The sequence below is a fragment of the Chiroxiphia lanceolata genome, chromosome 1 (assembly GCF_009829145.1).
Source record: "Chiroxiphia lanceolata isolate bChiLan1 chromosome 1, bChiLan1.pri, whole genome shotgun sequence".
Classification (NCBI taxonomy): Eukaryota; Metazoa; Chordata; class Aves; order Passeriformes; family Pipridae; genus Chiroxiphia; species Chiroxiphia lanceolata.
The window spans coordinates 137,958,417-137,975,380 of NC_045637.1; the positions used below are offsets into that span (position 1 = coordinate 137,958,417).

At 38.9% G+C, this 16,964-nt stretch overlaps 1 protein-coding gene across 13 annotated transcripts in view; it reads left to right on the forward strand.

The window, feature by feature from the left end:
* The window catches only part of KIAA1217 (KIAA1217 ortholog), a 338,228-nt gene that overhangs the window by 103,561 nt on the left and 217,703 nt on the right, over positions 1-16,964 (forward strand). For 3 of the 13 annotated variants that reach the window (XM_032700743.1, XM_032700749.1, XM_032700767.1), the window contains exon 1: positions 3,379-3,559. The exons of 1 other annotated variant lie outside the window; for it this stretch is intronic. The gene's annotated coding sequence lies outside the window, so the exon portion shown is untranslated. Of the gene's footprint in view, positions 1-3,378; positions 3,560-16,964 lie in introns of those variants that run through there. 9 more of the 13 variants (XR_004359376.1, XM_032700616.1, XM_032700691.1 and 6 more) reach the window with 5 other exon arrangements.

The following is a 16,964-nucleotide window of genomic DNA, read 5'->3' on the forward strand; positions in this document are numbered from 1 at the left end:
TTGAAACAGTGTATGGAAAGTGTATGGCTTTCTAAAAATATTTTCTAAAAATATCACATATGTGATTATTAAAATGCACGGACAGCACTGTTGCTACCTTAATATTAGTATCTGCTGTGTGAGGCAGTGACAGAGTTCATTCATTGACACAAAGCTCTAGAAATATTCCTACAGTACTTTACAAAAACCTGACAAACTGAACTGGTTTTTGCTTAATGGTATGTTACATCAATATGATGTCTCTACCTAGCTGAAGTTGGCTATCTGAAATCTAAGAGAAAAAGGGTTGGATTTGTTCTGGGCTTTTTGTTCAGGTTTTTTGTTTGTTTATTTTCGGTTTTGTGGGTTTGGGTTTTTTTCTAAAGTAGTTCAAAAGAGTAGCTTGGGGCTTCAAAAAGCCTGAGAACTGATGAAAGACTTGCTCCCTGGGGAGCCTGTGGTGGAGGGGGCGGGATGGCAGGAAGGGACCTGCCCCACAGCCAAGTGGAGCCCAGGCCTTCAGGGGAGCTGGGCTGAGAAGTGAGGACATGTGCAAGTGGGATGTGGGTGATGGGGAGCTGGCAGCAATCCTGGGTTGCAAGCTCTCATGCTGTTCCATCCTATGAGGGTACTGGTTCACTGTCTACATCCAGGCTGAAACACAGTCAGCAAAGCAACCTCAGTTTATGATTATTTTGTGGTGTGGGGGAGTTCTGGATGGGGTTGTTGGGGTTGTTTTTGGTGTTTGGGTTTTTTTTTTTAATTGGTAGGGTTTTTGGTTGGTGGCTTTTTTTTTAAAGGTTTGACGCTCATAGTTGGAATCACCAGCTTCACATCTCAGAGCCTTTAAAACAAAAAAACAAGACTTTTTTGGGAACATCATGCCACAGACTTCAAGGGGCTAAAAGGGAGTTTTGACCAGAAAGGAAGCAAATCTTCCCAGACGTGGCAGTCAGGCATGGGATAGTTTAACTGCTGGGACTTTGAAGAAAGAAGGTTGGACATCTACTATTGGACAGATTTAAAGATATTTAAGCTTCCAGATTATAAATAGCCTCTGAATAAATTTGATACTACAGAATGACAGAATGGTGGGGAATGGGAAGGCAGTTCTGCAGATTGCCTAGTCCAACCCCCAGCTCGGGCAGGCTCAGCTACAGCGGGCTGGTCAAGGCTGTGCCTGGTTCAGTGTTGCTTATATCCAAGGATGGAGACTTCATGAACTCTCTGGTCAACCTGTGCCAGTGTCTGATCACCTTCTCTGCGTAAAAAGCCTTTTATTATGTTCTTTTTTGCCCTGTATTTCAATTTGTGCTCATTGTCTCTTGTCCTTTTGCTGGGCACTACTGAGAACAGTCAGGCTCCCTCCCCTTTCATTCCCACATGAGGTGTTTATGCACAGCTCTCCTCCAGGCTGAGCAGTCACAGCTCTCTCAGCCTCTCCTCACATGACACAGTGCCATTAGGCACCTGATTGCTACTCAGGCACCGAGATATTACTGAAAATGCCCGTCTCTGACTGGAGTATTCCAGGAATTTCCCGTGTTTGAGGAACATCTTTGACTCACTCCATTTCTGCATGGCTGTGTCTCTGCTATGAGACAAAGAGCTGCTTCCTTTTCAAAAACAAATGTTGATCAGGATGTTGCTGCTGTCTTTCAGTGCAGAAGTGTCACCTTGGCATCCAAATGGACAACTTAGGCCCACACCTTTCCTGTCAAAAGCTGATGGATAATGGCTCTCTTTTCCCCATCTCTTGTTGCTATGTTGCTAGAGAGAGAGCGCTGCTAATTAGCCCAGAGTTACTCCCATGTCTGTGAAGTTCCTCCTTGTGAGTTGAAATCTTCCCACTCACTTAGAGCTCCTTCTGTATTGATATAATATGCAGAATAATATCATGGCAAGGCTTGCTGTATTGCACTTAATCTGTCCTGTTCTTGATGGGGCAACAAAGCAATAGGCAATATGCTTTATAGAGAAAGCATAAACAATTACCTATTTAATGTGGGATTCTTGAAAAAAAAATGGAAATAACTTGCAAAAATATTTTTCTGCATTACACAATTGCCATCTCAGAAAATGAGGAATGTCTGTAATAATTCAGTCATGTTTTGCTGTCTTTTTGCTTGTTAAGCATTTCTCCTAAATAACTATTAGTGCTTTAGCTCGTGTGATATTGATTTGTTTATGTTTGTTCTAGTTTTGAAATAAAATGGCTCCTCCTATTCTATCATTGATACAGCATGCTACTTGCCTGGGATATTGAGGAATACATTTTAAAATTGAGAGTGAAGATTTTACTGTAACTGTAGCTGTGATGTTTTCTTTTGTTTGCACTGTGGTTTTTTTCCTTAGAAGTTGTATCCAAAATTATAGTGAATGGAATTTTCTTTTCATGTGACCACATACTCTGCATCTTGGCAGCATTCACAAGCACAGAGCTGGCAGAGAAAGTTAGGCAGGATTTGCCTAGGCATTTTCAAAGAAGAGCACCCAGGAACTGAGGTTTGAAATAATGTAGCCTGAGGTCAGGAATTTTTTTCTTTAGAGTCAGTAAAGGACACGGTTACCTGTAATGTGCAAGAAGCCAGGGCTTTTTTAGGTGAATACGTACCAGTGAAACAGGACAGTATAATGAGCAATATTCTGTGCAGTGTTACTTCCTAAACAATGCCAGCTAATAATAAGGGATTTGGGCCATTTAACAAACAGAGATTATATTTGCTGTCAATCCTTCGTTTCTTTTGGTGAATTAGATAATACAATGCTAGGAGAATATGCATTATTTAATCCAATTTAAGATTGCACTGTGTTTAACTCAAAGACAAATGGGTTCTTGACATTAGGCATTTACCATACAGTGCTGAAACAGTGTGGTTTTGGTGCACAGTGAAGAAATCTGCTAAAACAAGACAGTGTTTGTTTGAGAGAGAGGGTTGGGAGAGGAGTGCAGGAAGGTCCCGCACGCAAAGGTAATCCCGTGCCTGGGTGGTTTTTCACGTTGTACCTGTGTAGGTGGAGCATTCCCCTTCTGCTCGGGTGCTGCCCGGCACCTCGTCGGTGCACGGCGGGAGTTTGAGGCAGCCTCCGGAAGAGCATTTCCTTGCCACAGCGTGGTTGGGACTCAGCACCAGGACAGAGTCATCTGTTTTACCCCAGCACACATTCACATTCCACAGGTCCGGGAAACTGCGTGACCACCCAACGCTTGGTGTTTAAAACTGATCGGACTGGCAGCACAGCACTTCACATCCAGCTGCGCTGCACACACAAACTCCACAGCCTCTGTGCTGGAAAGTGAGCTGGGAAGGATTTTTTTAGAAATTGCTTTTGGAGCAGGTACATTCCTGTGCAAGCAGAATGTCCAAACCTTCTCGCTTGGCTCGACCTTTGTCAGCCAATACAGCTCCTAAATCGCCTTTGTCTAGAAAAGAAGATTTTAACAGCCGATCACGAAAAATTAGGCTAGGTGAAAAGATTTTGAGAGCTGGCAGCGAAGGAAATCTGGTTAAACAGCATCAGCAGGAGCAGGTGGAAATCACAGAAGGGCTTGTGCCACGGAGGGCTCCTTTCCTGAAAGGTAACTGGTTATTTCATGCTGTATAAGAAATAATCAAATGCATTTGCAATTATTGTGCTTTTAATAAACCCCAAACATCAATTATTGTATAATAGGGGGTTGTGTGTATATGTGTGTGTGTGTTGTTGCTGAACGACAGATACTTGTACATAAAGCATTTGTTTTGAAAATAAAAGGGCTCAAAATATTTTTGTTGTTCATTTGTAGCTGGGTGCTGTATAGAAGCTAAAATGCTGGGCTGTCAAAGTGGTAAATCACAGTCTTTTACAGTCTAAATGTGACACTGTATTGGGAAGCTTTATTTGAAATTATAATTTGAAATTATTAGCAAGTGTGAGAAAGATTAAATAACATGAGAAAACAGACATCAGTACAGGCACAGAATCTTTCAACCTTACAAGTAAAATTCCTTTTCAAGGGTCCTAACAAGGCAGCTGGGAGTTGATTTCTTCTGTAAAAACTAAACAGATCAAGTGTATTTGGAAAGGCTTATATGCTTTCAGAATGCAAACAAATGTGGAGGATAATATAAGATTACGATCTACTTTCACTGATCTGTTGAGCAATGGGCTGTAGGAACATTACCACTGCCTCTTTTTGACTTAGTTTTTGTGAAGGTACTCCTTAGAACTGCATTTAAAAGTAGCTATTTAATCTTTATGGCGAAAAATGAGGGTAAGTTGCCATTCTAATCAGGAAATAAAGGTAGTAGTATTCTAGTCGGGCTTTTCATAGGTTCTATATTTTAATATGAACAAGAAGCAGAATCCTTTCAATCTAGAATAAAAATTGGGGTCCCTCCATCCTAAATCCATAGGAAAAAGAAGTGTAAATTACAGACCTTTGTAACTTGAAACTGTACTTTGATTTCGCACACATGGCATCCAAGGTCACAGTTTTTATTCCCAGCTGAATACGGTTTAAAAGATTTTTTTTCCTGCAGTATGACTTTTATTATTTCACAAAGAAGGGAGAAGTGATGACACCTAGTCTTACTCAGGGAGATGGATGATCTGTTTGTTTCTACAAAGGAGACTGAGTCTGAAGCACTTTATTAAAGGCAGAAGAGAGCAAATAGAAAAGCTGGAGGTGGGAGGGCTTAAACTTCTGGTCTCCCTCACAGAACATCTTGCTTATTTAGAGATGTAATGTGGAAACTCATTTTTGATCTTGCTATGTACACAAGAAATTAAAACTTTCATTCCCAAAAAAGCAGATGTACAATTCTTTCTGCCCTGGTAACCAATATTTATTGATGCTATAGTACATGATGTTTCTCAGTCAGATTTTTAAAATTTGAAAATTTTCATAGAAAACCCTGTAACAGTATGTTTTTCACCAAGCTAAAGGTTTTTAAACAGTAGTTTATTCTCTTTGTGTTATCTCATTTATTTGGCACATTGAGAAAAGGAAGTCATTGGGATTTAGAGAATAGCAAGTGTGTCCTTTTAAGGGATGTAATCTTTATGGCACTCTCACTTCCTGCTTTTACTCGTTTTATTTAGATGTTTTTGAACTGTATAATGCTTTGCAACTACAAGCAAGGGTTCCACTCGCTGCTTAGTGTTTTAGGTGAAATTTCTCTAAAAGAGAAACGTAGTGGGTATTGGTAGTGCTGCATCCTGGCATGTGCTTTTAGTATTTATAGCTTACACTTACGGTCTTCCCAAGCATGAGTACGGGCTTTCTGCATTGGGACAATTGGTACATTAGGCAAGATGTTGCTGTGAATTGTTTTTGCAAGAGTTGTTGAAAAATAAACATTGATACTTCTGAAGGGAGCATATTTATAAGGGTGATGAAAATGCAGAGTGTGGGGGTTTTTCTCTGAAAATGGGACTGGCTGGATGGCCCCCAAGGGAGTCCAAGTGTTGACCAGAGTGATTTGGAAGATGTTTTGTGAGAAGCTGGTACCGAACTGGATGGTGGAGGGGTGGCAGATATGGCAGAAGCCAAATGAAGCAATGAAGGGTATAGGAGCCACAAGGCAGTGCCCTGGGGTCAAGGCTGAGTAACACAGGAGAGCATGAGCAGCAGCCAAAGGGTATTTATATGAACTTGAAGTGGTAAAGAGGGCAGGTACAGGCTGAATGAGATGGCTAAAGTAGGGAGCATAGTGAGGGGAGGCAGACAGTTCCTGGGGGAAGAAGACTGGTGCTTGGAGGAGAAAACAATGGCAAAGAAGGATTGGTTTTTAGGAACAGGTGTGTCAAAGGGGCTGGAATGCGGAAGTGAGAGCAGGAGGCTCTGTTAGGCAGGGAGTAGGGTCCTGAACAACCTGACATGGAAGAGGGGTTTGACCAACCTTTATTCAGTGTCATGTAATGTCACTGAAACCCCAATGGCCCTCTGTGTGTGTGTCTGTGTCTGTGTGTGTTACCCCTTAAAATCTTGGTCTGTGCACAAGAGATCAACCTGGGTCATCTGGACTAGTTTCTACTGGTGAGCTTTACAGTTCTTCATGAGCAACATGACACCGTTTTTGGTTTCTTTGAAAGTCTGTTAAATTAAAACCAAAAAGATAACACGCATGAGTGGTGCTAGAAGACAGCAATCCAGCAAAGCTCAGTGCTTAACAGATAGGAAATACAAAATTACGGTTATAATTTTAATGGGACTGTAAAGCATGATGATTCATTTTAATTATGATTGTATGTTGGGGGCTTTTTCTAGAGGATTCTTGCCCTGCATCGTGCATGGGATGAGTTGTGCTTAACTGAGAAGTTGGATTCTGTTAGCAAGGGGGCAGCTTATGGCAGAGTCAAAAGTAATCCTTGTAGGTAAAACCATTAAAGGCTGGAGTGAATCTCTCTGCCTCTGAGGTCTGTGTGGTATCAGACATACTGCTTCAACTTTCAAAAGGGAGTGCTGGCTGTGTGGACTTGGTTTTTTGTTCAGTTGTATGTGCAAGTCTGAGACCCTGTTTGATTTGCAGTGCTGAAACAATGTAAGAGTAACTGAAGTCAGTGTCAGCTGCAATTTTATTGCATAAAGTACTGTCTAATACAAAGGACTCAAGAAGGTCATCTCGTACTTATCTGTTACTCTGTCTGAATTTAATGAACAACTTTGACCATAATTTCTCTGGATGCCAGGTTCTCATCTTGCTAAAAAAGGGAGGAATGGGTAGAATAAAATCCTTACTTGATAGGGACTATTGTAAGAACGGCATTTCACAAAAATTTACCTCCTTTATTACAGTAATGAGGAACATTTAGACCCAGGCTACAAAATTTGTTGCTTGGTCTTCAGACCAAGATCTGACAAGCATGTGGTACATGAACCCCAAGTTCACATCCAGAATAGCTAAGATGATTCCATGAATGTGAAGTGAGTCCTGTTCATTTTGTGAGGAGAATGAGACGATGGCCTGTGGGAAGGATGGGATGGGGCTGTGGGTAAGGAAAGACTGTAGTGCAGCACATGTGCATGTGGAGTACGAAAAAGGGTTGCAGAGACAATCTCAGTTTTGTCATTTCACGTGTGGTGAGGAACTATCTTTTCAAACTCAATGTCATTTTAGGATTTGGTGGTTTAAAGAAAAAATGGAGATAGGTAAGGCTTTCTCTTTTCATTCTCAGTTTTAAGACTGAATCAATTAAAATAGGATTTTTTTACCTTTGGGATGTGTTACTGATTGGAGAACTTTATGAATTTCTGTCACCCATACTTTCCTCCAAGAAGAGCAGAGAATATACTAATGTCTCTCTTTTCAATTTCCTTTCTCTATGCCTTTTTATTGAATTTTGATATTTGCTTTATTATTTGCCTTCATATAGTTTCACTTTGCTTTATTTTTCACTTTGTTTTTTTCCATTAGATTTTCCTCCCTGGTTTCTCCTCTGCACTTTAATTTGCAATTTACGGTGATTGGAATGCAAGGCCAATACTTTTATACAAAAGCTTTTGGTATCCCATATTCATTTGGATCCAAAACTAGACAAAACCTGTTTGTTCCATCCCTAGTTATTAGATGGGGCCCGAAGGACTTTAGGGATATAGTGGGTTTCATATCTCTGACCTCTTCATGTAAAACAAGCAATAATAGCACCACAGAAAGTGGAATTAATTATATTTTCCCTATTTTGCTTTTATGACAAACTCCAACGTAACAATGACTGTATAATCCATATGTGTATTACTAATTATCTCCAAGAATGTTATTGTCTTTAAATAAAGAGATATTGAATCATGGCCAAAGTTTGGAAATTATTCTTTCTGACATTCAAGTAATATCTATGGAATGTTTAAGGCCAAGAATTTATCTGTCAGGAACTTCCATTTCACAGCATTTCCTGACAGAGATGTACCTACAAATACAGAACACATGTAAGATTAGGGGTTTGTCTTCCAGGGAAGTTCATTATTAAAAGAATAGCAAAACAAAGACTGTTTCTATTTAGCCTACAGTATTTTTGTTTCCTCTTCAATTGCTTAAGATTCATCAAGGCAGAGAACACAGATCTTGTAAGTACTTGTATATACAAATGTTCATTATCTCACAAATTTAATGCTAATTCTCTTCTTTACTGCCAGTACATTTTTTTTTCACTTTGAAATGCAGAATTTTTCTGTGATCTTAAAAAAAAAGAAAAAGAAGAAATTTTACTGTCTTGTAGAGTAGTCTGAAAAACAATAGTGAAACTAGGGTTGGTATCAGAGGTGCAACATGGTACAGTTAATTGTTCAAAATTTTGAGCTTGAGACACATGATTTTGCTAAACTATAAGGAATATATTATTTCATTTTAGTGTATTAATATTAAAAATTAAGAAATAACATGGACCATTAGATATTAAAATAAAAATAAATCTAGATAAAAAATTTCAAGCTGGAAAAGAACATTATTAAAGTAACTCTTGGAATTTATAGTTATATTGTAGAAACAGATCAGACAGTAGACATTCTTTCATTGCCTACATGAACATTTATTTCTATAGCTGTTGATGTATAACTTCACCTGGAGGATGAATAGGGCAGCTGAACATGCTTCCTTCCAATTAAGATTACGCAGTATATAAACTGGAGTTATGGTTATTGAAAACTGAATGTCTGGACATTTGTTTAGGTAAGGAAGGATAGGCCCACTTCTGTTCTTATTTGCCGTGAGATCATGACTCAGATGTAAGCATAAAGTATATTTTAGCTATTTTTTTAAGCATGATTTCCTGCAAAAATTGGTCATGTCAAAAGTCTCTGGCAGGCTTTCCTTCACTGGTAACCTTTTTACCCATTATCTGAATTTTTACAATTATGATGGAGAGGGTAAGTGTCCCAAAAATACTGCATTTCTATGATGTACTGTACACACCGTATGCTGTGTAGGATATTCTGTTATGTACCTGTCAAATAATACATGTCTATATTTTTCTTTAATATTGTGGAATATTGCTGGCTGAGTGTAGAAGGAATACCTGATTAATATTGTGTTCAGGGAAAAGCTGCAGTGTATGCTCAGCTCTTCTTTCACATAAGAGAGTTCACATGTGGGTGAAACCTCATGAAAGCCGTACCCCAGGGACAAGCTCAGGTTGTAGCTCACAGCTCTGATAATTCACTAGAGAGGCAAACGCAGACTGTGGATGAGATTGCATGAATTCTGATGGAAATGTTTTGAAGTTGAATGCATACTGCAACCTAAGTGCAATTCCATTTATAAAGTCAGCAGTCAATGCCAAATAAAAAAAAAAATTAAAGAAAGATGCTTTGGAAACTGAGTTATGGTTTTGTGTTGCTTACAGAACTATTTTCCAATTGCAAAAGTATATCCACTCTGAAATCTCTTCCTTTGGGACCTGGCAGGATTGGAAGGAGAGCACTATACATCCCTTTGGGAAGCTCAGTATCTTCTGTTTGTTATACTATAAGGGCTAATAGCAGAGGATGGGCAAAAACTCCACCAATTCCCTCCACAGCTCAAGACAAGCTTAAGCTATCTAGATGAGGGAATTTTGGAGAAGCTACAGTTTTGTGGGAAGTTAGGTATAATTTTTTGAAGGCTGATTTTTCTTTAAATTGTGTCTTTTTGAAATCAGTCAGAGGTTTTGAAGTTTAGCTTAAACTAAGGAAATAAATAGGTGGCACAGATTGTAGGTACTTAAATGTTCCTCACTAGATACTTGTTCCATAAAGCTTTATCAATATCACTTTGACATGTGTAGGATGTAAATATGTATTTCATATAGAGTATATAACTTTTCATGTAAATACAATATTTTTAGTGGTTTAAGAGTGTAGTTCAATGCCGAAGTGGCATGACTGACATGGAACCATAGTATTTCAGTATTACAGATTTCAGTAGATGCTAGTGAAACATGTAAATCTGGACTAATTTTGTGAAATTTGGATGAGGAGACTCAGAAATATTAGTCCTACTGTCAACCCCCCCTCAAGGCTGGTTGTTTCTGTGAAACAGTTTATCCAGAATTGGGCTTATCAATATAGGGTGTATAATTTTTGAGTGTGTCCTCATATCAAAACAAGAGCTAGAGTTTTGAATTCGAAGAATAACTTTCAGATTTATGCCTTTATTTAAGGTTATGGATATTCCGGTACATTAAAATGTTACTTGTGAGTTCAGTTTTATTAAGTTTATTTGTATGATATCAAGACAGGAAGTGTTCTACAGTTGAGAGGTTCTTGATTGAAAGTGGAAAGAACATCATTGAAATGTGATAAAAAGAAATAGCAATGCTCATGTATTTAATAACCCTTGTAGTTGATATGCTCATGTATCTTTTTTTGGTGGATGGACTCAAGTATTCTTCTAGACTGAAAGTTAACTCCTATCTCTTGTTATTCTTCTCTGCTAATTAAGTGATGAGATGGATAGGACTTTCTTTAATCCAAATTTTCAGGTTAGCTCAAACCATCCTTGGAAATGGGATTTTCAAAGCTGGACATGGTACTTCATCACCGAGTGCAGTGGAAGGATTATGGTACAATTCTTGCAGAAAAATGTTTATAAATCCTAGTGCAAGTACAATATTTTGCACAATGGCATGGTAACGTTTTAAGCTTCCGATTAACTCCTAGAGACATTTTTGCTGTTAATCATCTTTTAACTGTTCTAGGCATTTAGAGGGTTTCTCTCTGACCTGGAAAGATGATCATTCTAGCTGATTTTAATTCCTAAATCCTATCTAGTATTTTAAGAGTAGACACAACATCAGCTCCTTCCAAATCTTCTGGTATTTCACCCATCCTGAGTGAATTCAGATAAATATTAAGAACGAAGTAATTTTCATCAGTTAGTTCTTGGAGTGCCCTAGGATGAAATTCCTTAGACCCAGCACACTGGTTTCTTTCCTTTTCTTTTTAGATTTTGTTGCTGGTATTAATTATGAAAGACGTGGTCACAGCTGACCCTCTTATTGAAGTCTGAAAGGCATTCAAAATTCTGCTTTCCCCATGCCATTTGTTAAAAACTGTCTTTACGCATTGAGTAATGGATCCATCTTTTCTTTGTCCTTCCTATGACTAAGGCATTTATGCAAGAAGTAGTCACCCAGGCCTGCTGCTCCTTTTAAGAAAAGAAAGAAGGCTCAGGGCTCAGTCATGATTTCACCTTATTTTCTCCCTCTGATAAAAATTAAGTAGTTATGCTGCTAAAAAAAATTTAAAAAGTGCAAATACATGAAAAATCAAAACATCTGGAATGCCCAGCTAGCTGGCTGGCTGGACATATCCTGGGTATTAATATGTAGACATTTCAGAACAGAAAAAGTTGTACTATTACTGGGGAATGTGTGTTTTATGATAGCCATTTCCTGCTGTCATGGGCTGTGGTTGTGTCCTGGTTTAGATAACATTTATCTTGAGCCTCATACTCTGAGTTTCTGAACAAGCTAATAATGTCTTTGCTGCAGCTTGGACATATAAGTACCTTCCTGGGCAGTGAAAACTTTTGAGACACCTCCTCAGCCCTCTATCTTCCAAAACTTAGATTCATCTGCAGCATCTAGATGTGAGATAGATAAACTTAATTTAATTGTTTGAAATCAAACTTTGTAAGCACCTCTTTTTGGAAGACAAAGGAAAAGAGGTTTAGCCAGAGAAGGTATAACTGCAGCCCTGCTGTGTGAGGTGCAGGCACTGCCTGGTTATCATGCAGGCTTCAAAAGGAGCATCTTGCCTGGCTGCATCTTGGCTCTAACCTTGAAGAGCCTGAGCTGGCAGTTAGGACCTGGAGCATCACCTCCTTTTGAGGTTACAGATTTGTCTTTTAGCAATGATGTTCTGCCTGTCTGAAGATGGTCCCTCTCTCCTATGGTTGCCAGTGCCTGGCAATTATGACCCAGCTCTCTCTCAGATCTCAATTTCATAAGGTTAGAGGACAAATACCAAGCATAGTACTGGTGTGAGTGATCAAATAGCACCTAAATGAGTTAAAATTAATCCATTACTTTGAGACCAAAGTCTAATTGCCCCTAGAAACATTTCCAACACAACAAGCCCTGTGCTGCTCTATCAGTTATTATCTTGTGGCATGGATTTCTCAATGAAGCCTTAAGTGCAGGATAAATGACCTCATTCATATACTGGACATTCCCGGCACTGTTAAAATCACGCACTTCAGTTCATGCACTAGTCATGTAAACCCACATGTTACACTTTGACATTTTCCAGCCTGCACATCTCACTGTGCAGTTTGCTTTTTCAACTGACCACATGCAGACTGTTTGTAATTAACTGAGGGTCATTTGCCACCTTTCTGTGTTTCCCATTGTTACAGTGTATGCAGTTGAGTGATTCAGTTTAGCTCTCTGCTGATTTACCTCTTATATTACCATTTAACTGCAGTTCAGGTAATTATGTTTCCTGTTCTTCATACTCAAATAACTGGTGTATCACTTTGAATGCCATCTTGACCTCAGTGGTAGTAATTGACCTCTTCCTTTGCAGGGGTTTGTAGCTCACAGGCCTGTGTTCCACAAGGGTTTGCGTAGTCTGTGGCTGGACAAGAGCCTTGGTATGAGGGAAAGCTGCAGCTTTTGGTCAAATCAGACTACTGATATGAAAAGATATCTCTGCCCACCCTCAGAAGTCCTTCAGGATCAAGGAAATGGCTTAATTTGTGCTGCCTTGAATGATGGTTAGAACAGGTCTTTCTGGCACCAGAACATCCCTTGTAATGCTTATGCATGCGTACTGTATGTGAGTCATCCACCTGCAGCTCCCAGGGAAGTTTCTCTGGGACACAGTGGTGGTAGTTATTGCCGTGTAAATATCAGACTGGAGTTACTTGGTCAGGAGATGTTTTTAAGAGGGAAAAAAGTGTAACTAGAACTTACTTGCTGATGACTAAGTGTGTAAAATACATAACTGACAAAGCAAATGGCTGCTCCATGCACTGCTTAAGAAAGTGCAGAGAGGAAACTTTTCTCCCAGGCGCTTGTGATGTGATTCTGTAAACAGAATTGATTTTGTATGTCCACTGAACGCAGGTTATCCCAAACTAAAAGGCTTATTAGTTTATTTACAAGATATATGAGTTGTAAGACACAGCTCAGCTTGTTTCTTGAGTTAAGTGTGAGATCTACAAAGTCAAAGAATCAGAGGTTGCAGTGAGTTTTCGCTTTCCATTTTTTTCCCTCCAGAAAGCTTCTGCTATGTTAATCTCCCATATAACACAATGGAAGTAATAGGTAAATGGAGGACACTGATATAGCTCTCAAATGGGAGCCTTAGATATTGAAAATATAATTTTCATTATTACCTAAAGCTTTCTGTCTAAAGGAGAAATACAGAAAGGTTACTGTTCTATTCTTGGAAGTTTGCAGAATGGTTGCATACCGAATCAATAAATGAAATTAACAGGTTTTCATCCTATATCATTGAAGTTAAAAGAGTGACTTGGTAATTTCCCCTGAAAAATAAAATAATATTTTCCCCTTGCCTGAGGAAATATATTTAAATGAATCTTACTCACTTCTGTTTATAGTGTGTTGTTTGCTTGGATTTGTTTTAATATCATCAATCTGATGTGTATCACTGCATGTAATGTAAATAGAAATGCAAATAGTACTTGTGACAAGTAATCTAGTTCTGTATTTTTAGAGGAGTTGAGAGGCTTATCAACCATACAGTATTTCTCCATGAAAGATACCTCTGTTCAAACGCCACTATGTCCTAATATAATTAAAAGCATACCAAAGAGAAGCTTAACTTACATAAATATATATTTTTTTGTTCATTTTCCACATGTTTACAAACTAGTCTTTGGTAGAAAATTGTGATGCAGTTCTGGAGAGTGTTTGTAATTAACCCACTGCCATGCTTGTCTTCATAACTGGTGAAATTAGGGAATAGTGATACTTAGCATCAGGGCAGCTGCTGCTAGTTAGCTGGATGGTTTGTAGCAGACAAAACAATTCCTTCCAGCTTGACCAGCAAGTTATTTTAACAGTGTAAATTAAAGATTTCAGTGGTATTCCTAGTTGCATTAAATCCCCTTGGGTGCCTTACTGACATTACTTCCTCGAATGTTAATGCTGATTTTGTTGCTTTTTCTGGGGGTATTTAGAATTGCTGTCTCATCCAGGATGCCACAGAGCTACTCCCTGAAATCATCTAAGAGCTTTATTTAGCAGTATCTTCCTTTTTCAAGGACTGGAGGCCAGAGGCCATAGCCTTGATCTCTACTTTTACTCATGTGCTAAATCTAAACTATGTATCCAGATATAAAAAGGGTGGCCTGTAGTCATCTTCTGTATTTAGTAATTCCTGTTCAGCCTTGCATGAAAACTGTAATTTTTCAAGTCAAAAATGGACTGCCTTCTTTTTTTTTTAGTCAGCTAATCACTCAAAATGCAGAAAATCATCTTTTGTAAAAAGGAGGAAATTTCCACCAGTGCAAAGCCAAAAGCTTTAGGGAGGAAAATATGTGAAGCTCCAGGCTGCTTCCCTGGTGCATGGTACAGAACATTGCTCCATCACAGTTGGCCCATGAAGATCCACAGAGGAGAATTACAGTAGCAGTTTAATAATGATTTCCATATTTTCCTCTCAATTGTAATACAAGAGTTAAATTGTAAATGGCAAGTTACAACTAAAAGCACTTATATGACTTTCTTTAGTCTCTTTTCTGTCCATAAGCACAAGTCTTATTGCTGATGACAGGATAGAGATTTTTCGAAGCCCTATGTGAAAACATTGGTAGTACATAACATGTCCAGCCTTAATTTTCACTCTTGATCACAGCATGTTTAAGCATGCAGTCCTAACACCATTTGGTCTTTATCTTCCTCAAAACATTCTGTAATGCTTATCAGAATACTGACTTAAGCCACATTCATGATGGTTGGAGCTGTTCTGTGCCGCTCTGTGGCACGTTACAGCTCATATCTTTATATCCTATATAATATATACATATTTACATGGAATAATTCTGATAAAATGTCATCTCTCAGGCAGAAATTTTATCACGCTCCATGTTTGAAAGGCAAATCCAATATTTACTGACCATTTTAAAATTATGTTGATAGGATGTGTGGCTGATGAGCGTAGGCATTCAATAGTTTCTCAGGCAGTGTTCTGGAGAGTTATGAGAGGAAGGTTGTCCATGACCTTATCTCCTCAGGAGGCACATTGTATCTTGTAGCAGTTAAGGAGATGCAACCAGCTGATGGGACTAGATATTCTTGCATCATTAAAAAAGCTAATATACAAAAGATCCCATAGATTGTGATAGGACTATTTAAAGAGAGTTTCTTAACCCTCTAAAAAGGTTCTGAGCAAGTTGATTTATGATTTTTCATCTGTATGCTTGCTTAGAGGACATTAAAAGCAAGTACAGGTCCACTTACAGTTTGAATCATTTTCTATGCATATGTTTGCTGTGGCTGCCATGAAGACGTGATGAAGGTAGAGGTGCTTGACCTGTGGGCAGTGTCAAGGTGGAATTGGCAGTCTGCTCATTGCCAGGACTGAGGATCCCTGATGAAAAGATTTGTTTGGAAAATATGTGCTTTGGTGTGTGGAAATAATGGTGCAGCCTGTGTGGATGGAACAGTGAGGACTCCCTTACCTTAGCCATGCCCCAGGGTGCCCTTAGGGCACAGGGTTGTGTGCTGGGTTAAAGGTGCTGTAAAGGAAGGGGATGAGGTGTGTGTTAGGAGCTTCTTCAGAAGCTGAATTCTGAAAAGTCAGAATTGGTGGCAAAAGCTGTGTCTTCCTTTCACCATGCTGATATATGGTTAAGAATACTTCGAGTCCTTGTAAAGGATTCTGAATTTTTTAAATGAAAGGTGATATACATGCAGACAACGTTACTGATATTTTCAGTGGAAAATCTGAACAAATGTTTGATAACACCTGTGTTGAAGATGGCAAAAATACTTGGAGTTTTTTTAAATTACCACAAAATTACTTCTACAGAAATTGATATAAGTACCTCTTTGGTCTTCAGTGATTTTCTAAGGAATACATTCAGTAACTTCAAAACCAGTTCAACTACTTCAGCTTTAATTTTTTGGTTAGATGGTCACTTTTTTCAAGGATTAAAAGAAGTATGTCTGAGCTCTGGACACTTCTGTTTTACTTGCTCAGTTCACTGAAACTGGACTTAAAATAGACCTAGGTAAACAAAGCAAGTACCCTTACTACCTGTTATATTAGGTGATCTTTGCACAGGCTAGCGTTGTAAAATCAGTAGTGTGTCTAAGTCTCTTGGCATCCTGGTAGCTAGGGAGAGGTAAGCAAGATATTTATATAACTTTTTCAGAAGAGAAGTGTTATGAAACTGTAAGAGCTCATCTGAATTTCAAAAAGAGCAAAAACCCCCAAACAACCAAAGAAAATAATGGGTTTAGATGACGCAATCATTGTGAATGGCATCCTATCTGCATTGGTACTAAACATCATAAATGTTAATTAACAGATTATTCTGCTAAACCAAAGTGATGTATATTCAGCAGTTCTATTGAGTGGTCGTAGTCAATATTCATAGATACGGGGGTTCAGTTTTTTATGTGTCTTGATGTGTGAGAAAAGTAGCTGTCAGGAGGGGGAGAAAAGTGACTTGCACTTGCAAATTTAAATGGTCACTCATCTATTCACTAGCCAGGAAAATTGTCAGACTCAGCATGGAGGCTACAGAGTCCTTGGGGTTCTTAGGCTTTGTTTGATAGCAAACAAGATTTATGGTTTCTCCTACCCTTAAAAAAATTCTACTACAGTAGGAGTAATGCAATTCCTTGTTCATCTGTCTGGTTTTGCTCTCACCTTCATCTGTCTATAGGAGCTGGGGCACCCTTCATCTGTCATTAGCAGACAGCCTGAGTGCCCTGTTGCTGTGTGTCATTAGCCCTGTTCCAGCCCTCTGGTCAGAGTAAGAGCTGGGGAGCACGTTTGCTGGACCAGGTACCTTCTGACAACTGCACACACCCATTTCACCAGCCGACAG